Raw genomic sequence first — 22,158 nt, 5'->3', positions numbered from 1 at the left:
CTCAGTCCTCATTTATTTATAACCAGCTTTGAATTAGTAAAGTTTTACTCTCAGGCTTCCTTTGATTAATGTGGCTCTAAATTACTGGAGCCTTATTTTATCTTAAGGATTAGCTTCTCTATTATGCACTTGCGAGCAATGTTTTCTGTCTAGGGTGGTCTGGCTTAAAACAATCTTTTTTCTTTTGACTTTGACCTTATATTGAGGCTGGCATAAATAATACATATTTGATAATTAAGAAGTAAATATAGAATGAGACGTTTTCCTTCTTTTGTGTGTGATGAATCCCAAATTTGTTATGTTTTGAGAGGCCTTTGAAGATTGTGTGAGATATATAACTAAAAAATGGAATCCCAATTAAAGAGTTACTGTTATTATTTTCAATTCCTTGTCAAATATCTCAGATTGTTTGCAAATGGGCACCTTGTTTTGGTTATTTTTAAGAAAAAGGAAAACAACTAAAACACAAAGAACTAAAGATTACTTTTTTCTTTTAAAAATTTCCCCTCCAAATACAAGCACTCCAGACTGTACCTTTCTTGAACAAATGGATGGACATTCCAACATTCAACAGAAAGTAAAGCATAAGAATCATTCATCACCAGCCTAGGTATTTGCTTAGACCAGCCATCCCCAACCTTTTTGGCACCAGGGACCAGTTTCATGGAAGACAATTTTTCCATTTGCGAGGAGTGCGGAGCTAGGGGTGGAGGCGGAGCTCAGATGATGAAGCGATGGGGAGTGGGGCTGTAAATACAGATGAAGCTTTGCTGGCTCACTCACTGCTCATCTCCTGCTGTACACTCCCCCACCCCATTCCTAAGTTTCATAGAAGACAATTTTCCCACAGACTGGGGTGGGGGTGGCAGAGCTCTGCGGCCAGTTCCCTGACAGGTCTCTCTGGGGTGGGGACTGCAGGCTTAGATTATACTGTATCAATGTTTTGGGCATGGGGGGAGGTGAGACATGGCCTCGTTTGGGAAGAAAGTAGGGGAATAGGATTGGAGGCCTGGTTTCTAAATGTATGCAGATAGCCAAGCTGGTATACAGTATTCAGGATCTTAGAATTTTGCAGGTCGATCATAAGGAAACTGTGGAGAAAACATGTATAAAAATTTGGTTCCTTTATCACTCCTGTCTCTTCCACATTTTCTATGATTGGAAAATATCCTAAAGTAAACACAATAAATAAGAATCCCTGTAGGTAAATATATGGTCAAGACCATGAAAAAGTTCCCTTGGATTGATATGATTATCTCTGGAACTCTTTTACTTATTAGTGATTAGATGCACTCCCTCAACCTGGTGCCTCTAGTAAATAAAATATACATACCAAAGCAAAAATGCAAGTCACAAGGAAGAATTTAATCCCTCGATCAAATTGGGGGCCTTTAAAAGTTGAAGGTCATTATCTTGGAACAAAGAGATTGAATTCCCTCCTTTCTTTAAAATAAAAAAAAGATGGAAAGACCTGCTGTTAAATATACTATTACCAAATTATTGACTCTAAGGCAGTACATTTATCAAGATATCATATGTGGAATTATACTGTATTATTTTTGTTCTTGAGGAAGATGATTGACTAGTAAATTGGAATTCACCTTGTTCATGAATGTTTAAGGCAAATTCTATTACAAATTGGTGAGCCAGAATTGTGGCCTTGGAGCCTGACTATTCAGAAGCCTTCTTTGTGGCTGTCCTCATTTTCTGGCAGGTGCAAGTGTTTTTATCAGCTTGTTCCCCAGTCACCAAATGGCCCGGTTTTGTTGGTACAACTTAGGGAAAGTAAATTAAAGAAACTAGGCCAAGTTCAGAAGCTACTAGCCAAGAAGGTCTGCAGCTAAGGTATTCCATCTGCCTGACTTCCCTGAAACAGCTCCAAGAGAGAAGCCGAGGCTTTGGGGATTCCTACTGTAAAATTCTGACTCTGACTCTGGCACCTCTGCTTAGCTCAGTATTCTTCCGGGGGGTCACTGGCAATGTGTGGGTCGGCTCCTCTTAATGCCTTGGGTTCCTTGAAAGCAGGTGAATAGTCTCTCACTTTGTGGAGAAGAGTTAGGGAAAGTACAGAATGACCTTGGAGCTGTGAGCCACAGTCAACGTGCAGCCAGGTGTGGGTAAGGTGATGACCAGCTAATGGAGCCAGCAAAGCCTCCATGGTCAGGAGGAGAAAGTGGGAAGGCCACGTGGCATTGCTGGCACCAACACTGGGACTGGAGTCAAAAGAGAGGAGTTTCAATCCCAGTTCTGCCTATTATAAATTTTTCTTTCTAAGCGTCCATTTTACCTTCTGAAAACAGGATAACATTACTATTGATCTACTTCATAAATTTTTGAGAATTAAATGAGACAGTATACATGAAAGCACTTTCCACAATGCCTGGTGCTTAGTAGGTACTCAATAAATATGAATTGACTATGAACTGTTACGGCTGAGCTCATGGACTTCGCAGGCCTAATGGACTTTATGAGGTAAGTGGTAACAGATGCAATATTATATTTGTATTCATTCATGGAGTAAGTAGGGATGGTTCTTTTATTCTCATCTCTGTATAATATTCTATGATCTGAATGTACCACAGTTCACCCATCCTGTGGGGGAATAGTTGAGGCAGGCCTGTGAGGAGAGCAGTTGTTTTCTTTTTATGGAGCCAGGTCTCTTAGATAGGGGTCGCCATAGAGAATAAGGAAATTGATAGGAAATAGAGAGAATAAAAGAATATATAGAGATTAAGGTTTAGTTTATAGTTTTATATAAAAAGATCAGATATAATAGTGGGGTTATTTAGGAGACTGGACATATCCCTGTGAACGTCCAGCAATCTGGTTAAATTTATATAGGTTTTTATAATCACAGACATCAATTATCACTTGTTAGGGTAACATATTTGTATACCAGGGAATGTAGTTGCTAGGGGAGATAGGATTATATAGGTAGTGGGTTAGGGTCAAAAGTCCTCTTAAAGGGCTTTTAATCTATTTAGATGAACAAACAGGTACAGAGTCTTTTAGGGACTAACTTTTAAGTTTTGAGAGGTAGTTGTCAATTAACAAAGGTATAATAAAAGAGGTATAGTGACTCTATATTTCTTTGATTAGTTATTGTGGACTTAAAGGTAGACAGACAGGAGAGAGTAGGAAACCCATCTCTAATAAACAGGTTGTTTATAACTACTGGGGGACATGTCTGGGCAAAGGGCACTCATTGTCTCCAGCTCCCATCCTGTGGGCCATATTTGCCTTGCCTTGTCTTTCAAGACATAGGGAAGCTCTAAGATTTTGAGATATTGGGAAACCTTTCTGGAAAACATCCCTACCAGAGATTTGAGAGCTCTCTCATGATAGCAGCCTCTAGTAAGTGAACACATTTTTTTAGGGCAAAACCCTGTAAACTCCTGTTTTTGTCTTTAATATAGTAATATAGGGTGATACAATAAAATAATGGTCTTATGAGCTACATCTCATTAATTCCTCAATCATATTTTCCCAACACATCCAAGAGTTGATGGACATTCGGCTTTTCCAGTTTTTGGCTATTATAGAGAACACTGTAATGAACTTGAATTTTGGAGTCACAGAGAACATAAGAGGGGCAAATAAAGGAAACTGCAAAATAAATATGAAAAAAGTAAAGAGACTTCAATAACAGCAATAGAGGTAGAGAATAATTACAGTATGGATCAAATGTCTTCAGGTTTTATCCATGTGTGAATTTAGAGGGAATCTGAGTCTCTGAAGCCAGCAAGCAAATACCAGGATTGGGATGACTAAAATTAAAAGAGACTAATAAAGGCACAGAAATCAAGGATCAGAAGCAAGACCAGGATGCTGAATCTAGCCACCAGTAGATAACAGGAAACCAGTTTCTAATGAGTTAGGATTAATATCTGCTATAGGCTGAGTTGTATCTCTCAAAATTCTTATGTTGAAGGCCCAACATCTAAGACTGTGACTGTATTTGGGAATAGGTCCATTAAGGAGGTAATTAAGTTAAAAGGAGGTTGTTGGGTTGAGTTCTAATCCAATATGACTGGTATTCTTATGAGCAGAGGACATTAGGACACAGATATGCACAGAGGGAAGACTTTTTGAAGACAGGAAGAAAATGGCCATCTACAGCCATGGGGAGAGGCCTTAGAAGAAATCAACGCTATTGACAACTTGATCTCAAACTTCTAGCTTCCAAAACTGTGAGAAAATAAATTTCTATCGTTTAGGCCACCAGTCTGTAGTACTTTGTTATGGAAGCTCTAGCACACTAATATAGTAACGGAACAACCACCTATGAATGATTGTAAGGTGATCTTACTTTTGTACCTCAGTAAATTGTTTAGAAAAATCCAAAGACAATTCATTTACAAGGTTATTTTAAGCCTTCTCAGCTAACTCCTTTTGTGGTCTCTAATCTGATCAAAAGGACTTCATAGATATTGAAAGCTAGAAATTCTGAACCCTTGGCTGCCTGTAATGGACCATGACCTAATTGTCAGGGAGAGTTGCCCGAAAGAAATTCAAATGAAGATTTGTGCCTGGAGTGGCCAGCTAGTGCCAACAAAGCTGTGCTTTCTCCAGCTGGACTGAGGTTTTAGCCACATGACCTCAAATTACTGTTTGGAACATCTTAAAAATAATTTTCTTATGGAAAAGTAAATTTCTTTTGATTTCTAAATCTGAATGCTCTGAGGAAGTTGTTTGTTTCCAACTAAAAGTTTATTGAATTTTATACATTTTTAGACTTCAATTAGTTAATATAGGCATCAGTCAAAATATATAATTGATATGTGCATAAAAATAGGACTAAAAAAAAATAGAACATTTGGAAAGCAATCATGTACCACGGGTAGTTTGTTTATTTCTGGTAGTAGAAAGCTCTTACTAATATCTCTGCAGCGTATTTTGGAGCAGGGCTTACAGCTTGTCTCTGGCTGTCAGACACAGCCTGGCCTCTTCTGACTTAAACAGGAAGACATTAGCTTAGGATGAGGTCCATAAGGAACTTCAAATAAATTAGAACACTTGGAGTGCCTGAATGTTTTAAATAAGGCCAGTTTCCATTTTTCTAATCACCATAAATCTATAATTTACATTTCTATTGTTATGCAGATGATGTACCAGTTCGTTTTACTTTTCTATCAAACTTTCTGGCTATAATCACAGTCCTGATTAGTTTCAAATGTAAGAAACTTGTTAATATCAACAGACATATGAAATTTGTTCTTGGAGCCGCCATTTAAGTGCTTCTTAAAAAAAAATTCCTTTTGTGGTTTCTGGGTTGTGCCTAGACCTAAGTCCCACTATCTATATCCCAAATTTCTGTTCTTAGAGGCTCTCCTTTAACTGACAAACCAGAGGGAGAAGAAAACAGTTGCCACATATCTGCCTTTTCTCAGGTTTTATTCTATTTGTTCTCTATCAACTCCAAGTTGCTGGGGGATGCCTTAATGCAGTCATGTGCAGCAATACAGCTTCATATACATGTGGTCACTAACGTTAGGTGGGGTCTGTGTTGACAGAGCATGGGACATGGAGTTAGAAACGAAGGGTTTGAGACTCAGAAACAACACTTTCTTGTGTGACCTTGGGCAGATATCTTATTTTTCTCTAAGCTGGAGAGTGGGAATGATCTTAAAAACTGCCTCACTGACCTTGCAAATAGATAATATATGTAAATGTGAGTATTCAATATGCTCTAATAATGCTATAAATCAGCAAAGTCCTATCAGCCAAGTAAATTATTTTTCATGTGCATTTGGGAGTTTATAGCATCTGAAAGAACAATTTATTTTTCGAAATAGTAACTTGATAATGCTACATGATAATAAAATGAAAAAGTTAATGTACTTCCTCTAACAATAGAAATACAAGGCAAGTCTGGAGCTGGCCCATTATAGCTGCAGTTGCAAAACTCCAAGGTACCATAAGATTGCTAATGAATTCACAGACTGTTTTATGTGCTCTAGGATTGACAAATATAGAGCCATGTTAGGAAATACATCCAACCAAAGTTATATAATCACAATAAAAAAGATGACTTTTGACTTTCAAAATCTAAGAAAGAATTCAACAGAAAAGACTTTAAGATCTTTGAAGTATTCCCAGCAGTTCCAAAAATATATATTTCTACTAATTAGTTCACTAGTTTGTCTGATGAATTATAAATAGGTACCACATTTATTTCTTGTTTCCAATTCTGAAGGATTAGGACATTTTGGTGGACCATTTTGTTCATGAAAGTATTGGGTCATTTGCACTCTCTGGAAATATGTCCATACACTGTGTCCCAAGTCACTATAAATAGGCAGAAAGTGATTTGATAAAATCAATTTTAAGTTGCCTATGAAGTTTTTCTTAATCTGCTGTAAATGGATCCCCTGCTAGCCCCCACATTTTCTTCTTTCTAACTTTCAGATATATATTAAAAGATATTAAATTAACATTTTAAAGAGATTTAGCCTGAACTCAGTCAAACCCTTTAAATAATACATTATGGCCTTTTAGGTCCAACGACAAAAGCAAGTACATGATACTGATATTTTATGAGACAGGTTGAATTTTTTTTTTTTCAGAGATGGGCTCTCACATGTTGCCTAGGCTGGCCTCAAATTCCTGGACTCCAGTGATCCTCCCATCTCAGCCTCCCAATTAGCTGGGACTACAGATGTTCCCAACTTAGGTTGAAATTGATACTAATTTTACTATCGATATTATTTTATGAGACAGCTTGAAGTGATACTAAATAGATGCTATATATACATAAAAATTAATCCTTTAATTTTAAGATCCTAGTTATTCCCATGTTAATATATACTATTTTTTAATTAAACTTCTAAAAGGATCTCAGAAAGTAGAAGAGGTCTCAGATCCTGTACTTAAGCTATTCCTATGAACACCGAATTGATGAAAGCTCAAAATGAGTGTAGCCTATTAAAATTTATCTGCCTGAAAATTTATATTGTTGCAATCTCCTCCCCATTAACAATACCACAATATTTCTTTCTAGCCACTTATAATCTATTCAAGTACAATAGAACAAAAAGTCTCATTAACCAGCATTCTCAATTAATTTTTCCAGAAAATTTTATGTTTGGAAGGAAAAATTACAAGCAAACAAGCTCATTTGAAACATCCTAAAGATTTCAAGTTATATCTCACAGTCAATATATATTCAGCCCCACCTCTGACAACTACATCTGGCCAGACGGCAAGGAGAGATGTGCTGAGTAACAGCCCTGAGGCCTGTGATATCCCCATTCTTCAAATAAAAAATTAGGCTTTGTAAATTGTACTTAGTAACATAGAGAGAAGTATTAATACATGTTAGAAAGATCTGCCACTAAAAAAAGGTGTTTTTTTCCTTTAGTCCATCTTGAAGTGATGAAAAATTTCAGTTAATTAGAGCACCCAAATACCATTAGGTGTTCTCATTAATTGAAATTTTATATTTCTTTCACTAGTCTTAAAAACACAAAGACTTCCTTTTAATTTCTTATACTTAAAGGCTACTTTTCTCAAAATGTTACCATGAGGTCATAGAAAGAATGTATTTTAGATGCCTACTTTCTATCTTTTTCCTTAGGCTTTCACAGTTTCTTTAGGTATAACTTATATATGGTTATGGCTAATTTATTCAACAGTATAAAAACACTAGACTCATTTTCTGGTATTGTTTCCGTTTACAATAAGTGTCTTTAAAGATGCTATTGCAAATAATTTTAAGAAATTTTAAATTTCAGTGAAAAAAATCCAATCTACTCTGTTGTAGAACTTTTTATATTAAAGTCATCAAGATTTAGAGATTTCAGAATTTTTTTCTTCTTTTTTAAGAACTTAAAAAATAATTTGGTAGGCTTAGAATTTGACCTTTTCTTTGAAAAATGAAATTAAAGTTGTTTGCATTTTTCCTCATTTAAAAAATGCTTATTTTTTTTTTTACAGAAGATTTAATTGGAAATAGAAATGTATTTCTTGAATGTGGATATTTTAATATCATAGTGGTATTCACAAGCTATACATCTGATAAAAGGCTAATAACAAGAATCTACAAACAACTCAAGCAAATCAGCAAGAAAAAACAATCTCATTTAAAAGTGGGCAAAAGATATGAAAAGAACTTCTCAAAAGAAGATAGTCAAATGGCCAATAACCATACGCAAAAATGCTTAACGTCACTAAATATAAGGGAAATGCGAATTAAAACCACAGTGAGGTATTACCTTATCCCAGTCAGAATGGCTTTTATTAAAAGGTCCAAAAACAATAGATGCTAGCATGGATGCAGTGAGAAAGGAATGCTTATACATTGTTAATGGGACTGCAAATTAGTGCAACCTCTATGGAAAATATGGAGATTCCTCAAAGAACTGAAAGTAGAACTACCTTTTGATCCAGCAATCCCACTACTGGTATCTACCCAAAGGAAAAGAAATCTTTCTATCAAAAAGACACCTCCACTCGAATGTTTATTGCAGCACAATTCACAATTACATAGATGTGGAATCAATCCAAGTGCCCATCAATTCAATAGTAGATTAAATAAAATGTGGTATATGTATACCATGGAGTACTACTCAGCCATAAAAAAGGACGAATTAATGCCATTTGCAACAATTTTTTTTATTGTAGCATATTATGGGGGTACAAATGTTTAGGTTACATATATTTCCCTTGCCCCACTTGAGTCAGAGCTTCAAGCATGTCTATCCTCCAGATGGTGCATACCATACCCATTATGTGTGTGTATACCCATCTCTTCGTCCCCCCTTCCATCTGTCCTACATCCGATAAATGTTATTAATATATATGCACTTAAGTGTGGATCAGTTAATACTAATTTGATGGTGAGAACATGTAGTGCTTGTTTTTCTGGTCTTAAGATACTTCACTTAGTAGAATGGGTTTCAGCTCTAACCAGGATAATACAATAGGTACTATATCACCATTTTTTTGGTGGCCATTTACAACAATTTGCATGGAACTGGAGACCATTCTCTTAAGTGAAGCATCTCAATATTGGAAAAACAAACACCACATGCACTCACTATTAAACTGGAACTGACGAATGAACATACATGTGCACAGAGGGCAGTAAAACTCAGTGGAAATCAAATGGTGTGGGACAAATACCTACGTAAGGGGTACAACAAACATTATTTGGGTGATGGGCACACCTGTAGCCATGACTCAAATATTACAAAGGCTACCCCTGTAATCAAAAACATTTGCATCCCCTTAATATTTTGAAATAAAAATATAAGAGAACAAAAACTGTGTAAACAGTAACAAAGAAAGTGTAAACAGTAAACAGTAAACAAAGAAACAGTAAACAAAGAAAGTGACTAATAATTTTTGTAAGAGTTTAACTTTGATTCTTCTATTATGGAACTTATGGTCTAGTTTGGTCTCTTTTAATTAGTACTGTATAATTTTATTCATTTATTTTTAGTTTAAATTCTGTGAATGTTTATGATTTTAATTTTAAGTTATATCATGTCAACATTTTTACCTTTTTCCCCTTACCCAAAATGAACAATGAACAATGAAACTAGGTACTTTAGAACTCTGGGATCTTTTATAAATATGGTTTTTCTGTATATGATATTTGTGATTATAGAGGCAAGAGCAACAGCTAACAAAAATACACAGGCTGGATCTTTCCTTTGAATACCACAGATTGGTGTTTCAGACAGTTGACATCTCCTTAGCTGTAAACATGGCTCTCAGAAATGTCAATCTCATTACAGGGTGTCAAACTTCCACAGAGGGTATTCAAAACTGTAAGAGTTGCCTGGCATCATGGAATGTCCTAGAAGGAAGGGACTCTTGGTACATTTATACCTGCCTAGGTCTGCAGGGTTCTCTTCTCTCATTCCATCCCCTGCAATACTTCCTCTCACCAGATCTACTGCTCCACTCACCAATATACATTAAGGATGTATAGATCCAAGTTATTGTGTCTCTCTCTGTCTCTGCAGAGTCTATTTTCCTCACTTGGAATTCCCTTCTCTTCACCTCTACCTGGTGAATTCCACTTACTCTTCCAGATTCAGCTTAATCATCACCTTTTCTTTATTGGAGTCTAGACTGTGGTCTCCTTAAAGTTGGACATTAGGACATTCTGTTTTGTTTTGACACAAACACAGGGTCTTGTGGGTACAGAGGTGAAGGACTGTTGAATGATTGAATAGATGAATGAATGAAGGTATAGATGGACAGATAGATGGTATATAGTTCTACCTATCTAAGACTTTTTGAGCTTTCTTTCAAATCTGGATTACAGAAAAATAAAACCATCTCCTTACCACATCTCTCCACCAACAACCCAGGCAGAGAGTAGAGATGGTGATTGCTCCCTGGCTAAGAAGTTGATGTTGTTCTTCCAAGTGATAATTTCAAACCTTTTGATCTCATTTTGGTAGCCAAAGGAAAGGTTCAGAACAGTCCCTTTTAATATTTTCTGCAAAGCCCTTGTGGGGGTAGTGAAAATTGTATTTACTTTGGATTAAAATATAGTAGCAATTTGGAAGGGGAGAAAGGGGAGGAAGAAGATTGGCTAAAGAGACTCTACAGAACTAAAACAATTATTTTGGTTGCAATTTAGTCTTTTCCCCAATCGCCTCTAACCACCCGCCCCTGTTATCTACCCAAACCTTCAGTGATATCTGCTGGAGACAGAAATATCATCTATGAGATGGAGCCTTTTTGCTTGTAATTGAATGGAGCCAAGTTCTACATTCTGAGTGACAATGTGTGGAAGAAGAAGAGAGGACAGAGAAATGATTTCTTCGTGTGTTTTGTTCAGTGCCATATGTGAACAGCCCAGAAAAGTACCTGGCACAGACAAGGTATTTAAATATTTGTTGAATGAATTTTTATAAATCCATAAACAACCCTGATAAAGCAGAGGCAGGAACTGAGAGCCAGAGAAGTTAGCGTCCCCAGAATTCATGGAGATTTTGTGAAGCAGTGCCGGCGTGGGGAGGTGTTGAATTTCACAGTGCAGCAGTGCTTCCAATCAGTCTTCTCTTGATCTTAAGATTTAGGGAGACCCCGCTGGCGTAGAGGTTAAATAAAATCCAAGCAAAGAAACTATAACTTTAATCAAAGATGCCTTAAGGAAAGACTAGTACATTCCTGTTCAGTGATATTGAAACCAACACAAATTAGTTTAGTGATGAGAGATGTGCAGAAAAGTCACTCAAGTTTTGAAGATTATTGGAAAAAGCTGAAAATTGCAGTGATGTTTTATGTGAGAATATAGTGATTATATATTCTGCCTTGAGGAAGGTAGGAGAGCATTTTTTTGACTTTCTGAGTTAAACAATTTCCTGAACAATATGAGAATGAAAGAAGCACAGGGAGAATGTTTATGATGTCACCGCTAGAGAGGATGGCATATATTAGATGCACTCTCTACTTTGAAATCTCTGAGAGTAAAACATTTCTTTATTTGATACATAACAATGAATATTATAATTTCTATTACCAAAAAACTACTCAGAACCATAAACTTACTTGAAGAGTATGACGCTTCAAAGAACAAATGAGCATCGGAGCATCTAGCTAATAAAAATAACTACTAAAATGGCATTGAGCATGTTAAGAAAAGTTTCCCATTAAATCTCACAAATACCTCTTTGAAGGGGGTCTAATTATATCCTCACTTTACAGAAGAGATACTTGAAGCCCAGGGAGAATAACTTGCTCAAAGACAGGAGCCTAGTAATAGAAGTAATAGTAGTAATAGCAGTAATACGCACTTATTGCACTTGTAAAATGTACCATGAGCTGTGCTGAATGCTTTACGTGTATTTAAATATAATCAATTTATAATTTTTCTTCCTTTAATGATAAATTAACCTTAGCTTACTATAACTATTTTACTTTATAAACTTTTACATTTTTTAAAAAAACTTTTAAACTCTTTTGTAATAACATTTAGCTTAAAATGCAAACACATTGTATAGCTGTTCAAAATATTTTTCTTTATATACTTTTCTATAAGTATATAAAGACTTTGACTGTTTTTAAATTTTTAAAAACTTTTTAAACTTTTTTGTTAAAAGCTAAGACAGAAACACACAGTTTAGCCTAGGTCTACACGCTTAGGATCATCAATATCACTGTCTTCCCCATCCACATCTTGTCCCACTGGAAGGTCTTGAGAGGCAATAACAGGCATGGAGCTGTCATCTCCTATGATAACAATGCCTTCTTCTGGAATACTTCCTGAAGGACCTGCCTGAGGCTGTCTTACAGTTAACTTTTTTTTTTTTTTTAAAATAAGTAGGAGTGCACTTTAAATTAAAATAATGATAAAAAGTATAGTAAATACATTAACCAGTAACATAGACTTTATTATCACTATTGGGTATTATAAGTGATCCCCAACCCTTTTGGCAACAGGGACCATTTTCATGGAAGACAATTTTTCTACTGACTAGGTAGTGGGGAAGAAGGTTTTGGGATAATTCAAGCACATTACATTTATTGTGCACTTTATTTCTATTATTAATACATTGTAATATATAATGAAAAAATATGCAACTCACTGTAGGTTGGGGACCCCTGATACACTGTACATACTCTATTTGTTAGACTTGCATACAACTGGTGGCGCAGTAGGTTTGCATCACCACTTCTCCACAGACCTGTGAGTAACGTGTTTCACTATGACATTAGGACAGCTACAATGTCACTGGGTGATGAGAATTTTTCAGCTCCATTATGATCTTACGGGATCATGGTTGTATACATGGTCTGTCATTGACTGAAATGTTGTTATGTGGTGCACGACTGTACCTAAATCACAACTCTTGGAGGTGTATACTTTTATCATGACCACTTTGCAGATGAAGAAACTGAGACACAGAGAGGTTAAGTGGGAAGAACTAATAAGTGTCAGAGCTGAGACAGAGCCCAGGGTCTGGCCTCAGGGTCTATGCTTTTAACTGCCGTGTTTTTTATTGCCTCTCAGAGCTGTGATTAGAAGCCAAGTTTGTTTATTACTGGGGTCCACATGCTTAGCCATGCCCTCTACTAGCGCTGGCTTCTATGGAGTGATACTTCAGAATCTCTACACAGTTTATTTCCTCCTTGGTCAAAAGCATATGGATACCAAGCAGTAATATCTGGATAAGTTCCTCTTGTTACACAGGTTACACATCTGATGGGTAAATGGCAATTCAGGATTTGGGCACAGGCTTGTTCAACCCTCAAGCTCATGCTCTTTTTACAGGGCACTGGAAATGCTTATGTTAAAAGCTCTCAAGACACCGTGGTGCAGCAGCTTTTTAAAGCGTCACTGTAGTGGTTCATTAGTAAAACTCCCTTTCTACCTCCTTCTGGACAAAAAATGCAAAAAGCCTAAGTTTAAATCCTAGCCTGCTCACTTACAAGGGTGCAACTTTGGTAAAGGCCACCTTTCTGAGCTTCTCTGTTCTCATCTGTTAAAATTAAAATATTGATATCCATTTCACAAGGTGGTAACCAAGGAACTCAGTGCAAGGAGTGGACATTGTGGACATTTGAGAAGCATTAGTTTCTTCTCCCTTCTGTTTTTCTTCTTTCTCCCTCATCTCTCTCTTCTCTTGGGCAAGACAACAGATATTACCATTTTAAAATGATATGAGCTCTATGCTGCAGTTGGTTTGTATGCACTCATAAGACGTATCCACAAACACATCTTTTTCTTCTTTTTTCACAAGAAGAAAAAGAATCTTGTGAAATGAAAACACGTGAGAATTTTTTCTGAGTCTTCAAGTGCTACTTAATTCTCCAACGTATGCAATACCTCAGGCAGCTCAAGGACAGCCTGTGGATTTGAAAGCCTGTTCCGCAGATACTAGGGCTTAATCAAGTTCTGTTTCATTCTATGTTCAAGTAGCTTTACATCTACACATCTTGGATTGTTTTTGTGTACACCAGTTACCACTGAAAAGGAATAGCAAGGTCAGGGATGTAACAAGACACTGCAGGGTTCTTTATGTGGGAGATCAAATAGAAACCTTAAAACACTCCAGCAAGGCAGGTTCTAATACTTGCTTTAATAATACTGAAGTTAAAGTGGCAGTAGCAGGATCCGAATCTGGGTTTGTTTAACTCTGAAGCTAAAGATCTTACTACTACAGCAAGGTGCCTCTTTCTAGGTAATGTATAAGTGTGTAGAATTTAAGTGGATATCGTTTTTAGGCTTGTGAAAACCTTTCCCAGCTAGACTGATTTACTCCTTATTCAGGGATAGGACAGTTCTTGCATTTTTGGCAAATGATTATGGGGATGCTTCACAGACATCCTGGAGTCGCACTTGATGGAACTCAGACTTTGGGCTGCTTACATGTTGATGTTGTAGGGTCATAATTTAGCAGAATGTTCATTTCCTCTTGAGTAATTTGTCTCCAAGTATTTTATGATAGACTGCCATTGGGTGAGCAGTGGCTGTGCCTTGAGCATGGTTCATGGTCTGCACATACATGCATCATATTTTTGTGATGAATGGAAATGCAAGCTTAGCAGGCACTTTTACCGGACTCTCAATCTTTAAAATGAGAAAAGAAAAAGCCAAAAAACAAATTACTTTCTTAAAATAGTTTAGTGTTAGAAGTGCTTGCCTTTCTTAGCTCTCTAGATCTAAGAAAAAGAACAAGGAACTGCCCCTCCAAGTTTCCTGCTCCCAGATTTATTTTCTGGAGGGAAATCAGAATGGATAGGAAGGAGGGAGCCTCAAGGTTCTGATATGGGTGGAACCCCCAACATGTCTGTCTGTCGTCTTTCTCTTCCCATTCGGAAGCAGCTTTCTCTCCTTCAGATGGCTTCTTCTTTCTTAATCCTCTTCTTTTTAGAGGGAAATTCACTTAAGTTTCTCTCCTTCCCTTAGCAGCATCCTCTTGATTGAGTCATGTTGGGCTTTTTATAAAATAAAATTTGTGTTGAGGCATCTATCCCTTAGCTTTAATGGAGGATCTGAAACATCCACTTTTTCAACATGGAGTTTGAGTCAGAAGCATTCCAACAAAAATTATCAGAGTTTTAAGTGGGAAAAGGGATTGGCATTAACAGAGAACCTGTGTTCTCTATGTGACAGGTATATATCATGTGTTTGATCTCCTCGCAAAAATCTTACAAAATGAAGGTATTATCCTGCCTTATTGAATAAAAAGGAGATGGGCTCAAGGAGGTTAAGCTATTTTCCCGAGATCATTGGTGGAATGTGTGTATATTTATTTTCTAGACATGCCATAATGAACTTTTCATGTCTTCACAAACAAGCTCCACAAGTACAAGGACCATATCAGTTTTGTTCACTATGGAATCTCTATCCCCTAAAGGAGTTCTTGGCAATTAATAAATGCTCAGAAAGTATTTTTGAGTCAACTTATTTGCACCTGGCTACATAAATTAGCTTTCAAGATTATTAAATAGAGAAAGACAACATATAATATATATGTATAAAATCAAAGGAGAAAACAATGGTAGCATAATATAGATAAAAGTAAGTCTAGTACAAAAATGAAAACCGTAAGTCCCATTTTCCTAAGCCCTTTAGTACTAATGAAGAACACTGACTCCTAATCACTTACATGATTTTTGGTTTCCTTAAGATAGGAGATAAATCAATTGCTTAAGACATGTATAGCTGTTCTAGAAAGAAATGTCCCCCCCACCTCCCAGGGAATTCTACCCTAAAGATGGTACTGAGTAATATAATGAACAAAGGTCCTAAGAAATATCTTTGAGGGAGCCATGATAATGAATGGTTTTTATTAGGATCCTAGGGTGATGCTACTGGCTAATGTGGAAAGACACAGTAAGCCATAACATCACATCAGCCCATAGTATCTGTGTCTTTTTGCATTAGCCAAGAGGATCACGCTAGAGCATAACAACAAACATCATCATGTCTATCAAATGAGAGCTTTAGGATCTCACAGAACAAAGGCTTTTCGCTTAAGATATCAGGCTACACAGGTAGTACTCATATGTCTGATGGTGGCAACTCATGTTTGAACTAAATGACACATGTATTCTGTTTAAGTATCCACTTAGCGTTCTTCTAAAGTTTTCCATGACCGACACCTCAATCTTTATGACTATTCTTCCAGTACTTTGCAGCCCATCGAGTATCATCACAACAGCAATGAGAGGGAAGAGAGACATATGTGATCTAGGAATCTGAGAGAGATGACTCATTCAGCATATTCTTCCTTGGTGTACAATGGTAGGGACAGCTCCTGTGTCATCTGGAGCATGACAATGAGAAAACAGATACTGGCTCTTCCTGATATAGCCTACAACCCATCTGGGCCTCTAGACATCCATTTGCATTCGCATTTGCATTCATGCACATCTCCTACTACTCCAACTCCTACACCTTTTGGCAGGAAATATCCACACAGCTGGATTGGATTCATAAGATGATTTTTTTTTTTTTGCCTCATTAAACTCTAGTTTCTTGCAAGTAATGTGTGTTTTCTTTATATTCCAGCCCAGAAATCATTTAACAGGAAGAGGGCATCTCAAACATGTGCTTCAAGGAAAGGCTTAGGAGTGAGGAACAACAGCATGTTGCTTCTGTTTTACGGAGCGTTCACAGAATGCTCTCTCCCTGCCCCCCATGTCCCTCCATGTACAATATATTCTATAAAATGTTCTCTCTGAAACTAGACAGACAGATTTGTAACTGTTGCCTGTAAGATGATGGATTACAGAGGAGGAAATCAGGCAATTAACAAACATTGCTAGGCACTGTACCAGGCTGGGGAGAATGCAGTAAACAAGACAGACAGATGTGATCCTTGTGAAGCTTAGGATTTGGAAGAGATGAAAGATATTACACAAATAATTTCAAGTATAATAAATGCCATCAAAGAGAAAGCACAGGGTGCTATGGGAAGAGACAACAGCAGGATGTAAGATAGATGCCTCTTCTTTATTTAGATGTGCCAGGAAAACATCTCTCATGATTGTCCAGTGCTGCCTTTAAAATTTCAGTGTTTCCCTTCATTGAGTTAATTCTCATATCCTATGTCTGTTTGAAGGACAAAATATTCACATATTCACTGAAACCACTATAAGCTGTGATCAGAATTCTATTCAACTAATTTAAAAATCTTCATAATTCATGTAGGAAGATCAGCCTTGTCCTTAATGAAAAAGAATTCCATATTCATTTCATAGGAAATGAATTATTTAATTGGGAAATTTAATATATTGGTTATTTGCTTTAAATTTTCTGTGTCTGCTCAAAGACTTCAAGTGAATTCTTGATTATTCCAATAAAGGGAGAATTTGCATAAATATTTATCCAGTGAGACTGAGTTCAAGTTCATCCAAAGAACACTGGAAAAACTATCATTGGCAGAAGTGTGGGAGAGTGCAGTGGTTCTCAAAATGCAGAGCCTGCATCAGCAACCTCAGCATCAGCATCACCTGAGAACTCATTAGAAAGGCAAATTGTTGTCCGCTACTCTAAACCCACTAAATCAGAAACTCTAGGTGCAGAGCTATCAAACTGCATTTCAGTAAGTTCTGTTGGTGATTCTGATGCATGCTACAGTTTCAAAACTACTGGTATAGTGGTGAAGATCATGGATTTGGAATCAGGCAGATCTGAATTCAACTCCTAACCCTACCACTTAGTAGCTGTGTGACTACAGATAATCTCTTTAAGCCTCCATTCCCTCATCTGTACAATGAGCACAGTAATAACTGTTTAACTTGTAAGTTTGATGTAAGGACTAAATGAAGCAATGCTTTAAAGTAAATACAGTGTTTAAAAAGTATTAACTGTTATTTTTAAGGGAGTGTTAGCTGTTTCTCATCTCTGCTACTGGACTAATATTAGGGAGTTATTGACCTTGTTTACTTGCAGGACAAAGTGGAGCTAAATTTATTTCCAATAAGGTGAAGTCATGTTCAAATAGGAAGTGAATATCAAAACCTACCTAAGGCATCAGAGCTAGCAATTCTTTTTCTACTTCAAAGACATAGAAAAACCTCAAAACTAAGATACATAATCAAGGGATGTCCTTTGGCTGCCACACAGGGAACACTGGGTACAGAAGCTGCTCTTGGACTAGGAGGTTCTTCAGGCTTCGGTTTTATCTGGGAGAAGGTCTGACCCAGACCATATCAATTACCTCTGCTGGGGCTCTGAGGAGAGGTCTTGTTTTGCCAGCTCAGCCGATAACTCTCTCGTTAGAACTCTTTATCTGAACCTCTCCTAAGGCCCTGATCACCTTCACCGTGAATTGTGGTTGTTAACGGGCATGTCATTACTCTCCAGCCACATGCCGCCTTCTTGAGACATGGCCCAAAGCTGACTCATCTTCCTAACTCCCTCGCTCCTACCATCAATGCCTGGCCCTGGAACAGGATTGATGTTTCGGGAATGAATGAACGAGTGAATGAATGTTTTTAAACCTAAGTGCAAAGCTGAGAGTGCATTAGCACTTAATACTCTTACCACAGTAGACAAGCATTCACTGTAAGAAGAGAGACAAGCTGTCTCATCTTCTCTAAAATTGAAATTTGATCCTTATTATCACCTAGAAAAGCAATGGAAGCAAGTGGATTTCACCTCCTAAACCCAACGGACAAATGCATATTCCATTCCTATTATTACCTGAGTGATTTTAGGCCAGTATTAATCTCCTAGGATCTTGGAAATATTCTCATCTGCAAAAAGGATGGCATTTCCTTGCCTTTTAATACTTTAAATATATTAAGAGGATCAATAGAAAATTAGATTAACTTTTATATTTTAGGATACAGTGCAGTATGTTGCACATAAGAGATAACCAATATTTGTTGAATAAATGAATGAAAGAAAAGGGACTGTAAAGCATTAACTTAGCAAAGTAAGAGGAAACCAACTAAGCAAATATAATAAGATTATTTATTTATCACTTTCAACCTAGTTACTAGACATTCTGGTTCTCTTTCTTGCCCAAGTTGAAAGGTTGTGAGCAGAATCTGAGAGGTGAGGATTGGAAAGTCCAGCAGAGGGAAGAGTTAACATGAGAAACTCATCTTCTTCCCTAGAGAGGATGCTCAGAGGCCAGAGGAAGTGCCTTGCTTAAAAAAGTTTTTTATTGGCAGCACAGTTGTGTTTTCAATATTAATTCTTGTCATTCTTTAAACTCTGCCTACTGTAGCTTTTCTTAATTTAATTTTTTGAATAGGTGTTACAGTGACATGGTTCAAAACCGAAAAAAAGTATGTAGTGGAAAATCTTCCTGACATCTCTCTTCCTTCTCTGCCTCGTTCACCCACCCATATGCCCCGTCCATAAATAATCAGTGCGATTAGTTTATGTGTTTTTCCAGAGTTTATGCTTATACAAGCAAACTAGATATTATACATATTTTAATTTTCCCATCCTTTTAATGACAAAAGGCAACATATGGTACCAACTATTCTATATTTTGCCTTTAGCACTTGATACATTTTAAAGGTTTTCCTATAAGTGCATAAATAATTTCTTTCTTTTTATTGCAGCTGCATAATATTCACTTGTAAGAATATATTTATCTAGTAACTTATTGATGACAATTTAGATTATTTTCTATTTTTTGCTATTGTAATCACTGCTATACTAAAAAACCTTGTACATAGTGATATATATTTTAAAGGAACAGTTTTAACTCACTATCTCCAAATTTAGGTAGGTTATCTTGATTTTATGCAAAACAAAAACAAACAAATCTGTACTTATGTTCTATATGAGTATCAATGTTTCAATTACTTTGATTTAATTATTCTAACACTCTGGTCAAATCTCCTTTAATTAAATTATAGCACAACATATAGATAGGCATTTAAATAATTTCTTTAAAATTATTAAAGAAAATGTCATTATCACAAGATTTCTGATGGATTATATTGGAAATTATTTTCTTCCCATGGCATACTCTGTGTGTTATTTACTCCACACATGGCTTTACTCTTGATTTCAAGCCAATCCCCACCCTCCAAATGTTCCTACTGAGTCTTCCAACATTTCCTTTTTTGGCACTAGTGTTCACTCAATTGTTCAAGTCAAAAAACTAACAGTTATCCACAGTCCTCTTTCTCCCTTACCTTTAATATCCAATCCATCAGCAGTTCAATTAATCTTGAATCTGGCCACTTCTCACCACCTCCATTGCTACCTCCTGCTCTCATCTTTCACCTGGGCTACTCAGTTAGCCCTTCACTGATGTCCTGTTTTCATCTGAACCCCATAGTATTCGCCTTAGCAACCAGAGTGGTCTTCTGAAAAGCCAAATCAGATCATGTCAGTGCTCTCGGCCCAACCAAATACTTTCCTTTCACTCTCCAGTTAGATCCTCCTGCTGAGTCACACGCGCTGTTCTTGGAACTTGACTAGACTCATTCTGACCTCAAGGGTTTGCTGTTGTTGTCCCTTCTGCCTTTCATCAGACTTTTGTGGCTCCTTTTCCTATTCAGGTCTCAACTCAAGTATCACCTCCTGAGATGGGCCTCCTGATCAAATCATCCTAAATAGTACCTCCATCCCTCTCATTCCTTTATCTTGTGCTTATTCTGTTCATAGGACTTGTCACCAATTGTGAGTATTCTTCTAAGTGTTTACTGATGTCTCTTTCATAGAATGAGACTCTGTTCAGCGAGGCCTGGGCTTTCTCCTTAACTGCTGCATCTACAACACTTATAGTAGCGTCTGGCACATGGTAGGCATTCAATAAATATCTGTGGAATGAATAGGTGAATTAAAAAAATAAATTTTTTTAACTGTGCAAACTTTTTGAATAATTTTGGAAATGACTTCAACTCATAGAAATGCTCATCATCCAAAATAGCTTTCATAATGTTTGCATAACGTCCCATTTTAATGTGTGTAGGAATAAAGTAATGGTGTGGAATTTGGCAGATCTGGGATTTAGTTTTGAATATATATGTCTTCGGAAATTTTTGGCACACTGCTTAAACTCTCTGTAGGTCAGCTTTCTCATTTGTAAAATGGAGATTTGAATTATGTGAACTCCAGTTATATTTTAATTATCTATTAATTGAAGAAGTTTATTGAACATGTAGTAAGTCCTAGACATTTGGGATCATTGGGGAGCAAGATGGATGCCAGTACTCTTCTTACAGAACTTACAGCTCAGTGAGCCAGTCAGATTCTTTCAAATGGCAAAAAGTGTGATAAGGAGAGAAACATGGTTCAATGAGAGCACAGAATGGGGCCCGGACTAAGCCTAGGATATCAAGTTAGGGACAGAGACGTGTGACTCAAGGTCTGAAGGGTGATTCTGATTAACTAGTTACAGAGGGATTGGGAAGCTGTCCCTGCAGAGGGAACAGACCTTCTAGTGCAAGGATGGCACATTCTAAGAAGGGGAAGCAGGCCAGTGTGGTTGTCTGCAGAGAGTGACGGGGAGAGGGAGGCAGGGGCTAGACTGCATTACTCAAAGTGTGGCATATGGACTACAGACCTTGGACTGTTTGTTACCACACTGTGGATGAGGCAAGTATAAAAATTCAAAGTATTCATTGTAGAGATTTTTGTAGCAATTTCACAAAGTAATCTAATAATAAAAAAGATAGGCTTGTATTTTGTATGACTTTTTTCATTTCATTTATTTGAATAACTAATTTTTATTATGTTTATAAAATAATCAATCTGTAAGAAATTGGACATTAAAACAAGCAAACAAAACCAAATAAGAACTGCCCTTCAGCATAGATTGTTTGGGTAACCTTGTGAGGCAAGTTAAAGGTCTTGGTCTTCATCTTGAGAGAAATAGGTATAAATTGCAGCAAGTGCTCAGGTAGTTAGCATACTAGTTGGAAGTTTGAATGGGAGGAAACAAATTTTAGCCAACATCCAGCATTTTTTTTTCCTTCATTAATAGCCAAGCAAATCCAATCTACATGCACATATAGGAAACTGGGTTGTGAACTTTTGGATGGGCTTATGTAACCTTGTGTCTCCAGAGCCTACTTTATTATGGAGAGACTCTCAATAGTAATTCCAAGTAGCCATTTTCAAAATTTTCAGCCTGTGACCGATCTGGGAGCACCTGTACCATTCCCTTTTGGACCTCTGGTTTGTCCAAAGCTCACTGTTCTGGGAGAGAGAAGCACCATTTACAAATGGCTGAGTGTGGAGGAGTGGGGCAGGGCCAGGGCCTCATGGGG

General features: G+C 36.9%; 1 protein-coding gene across 8 annotated transcripts in view; it reads right to left on the bottom strand.

Annotated features, from left to right (window-relative positions):
- The window catches only part of PEX5L (peroxisomal biogenesis factor 5 like), a 215,719-nt gene that overhangs the window by 94,395 nt on the left and 99,166 nt on the right, over window positions 1–22,158 (bottom strand). The window lies entirely within an intron of this gene.

This window comes from Microcebus murinus, chromosome 1, assembly GCF_040939455.1.
Source record: "Microcebus murinus isolate Inina chromosome 1, M.murinus_Inina_mat1.0, whole genome shotgun sequence".
In the NCBI taxonomy this organism is placed as follows: Eukaryota; Metazoa; Chordata; class Mammalia; order Primates; family Cheirogaleidae; genus Microcebus; species Microcebus murinus.
The sequence above is the reverse complement of the archived record's forward strand: the minus strand, read 5'-3'. Positions and strand labels throughout refer to the sequence as shown.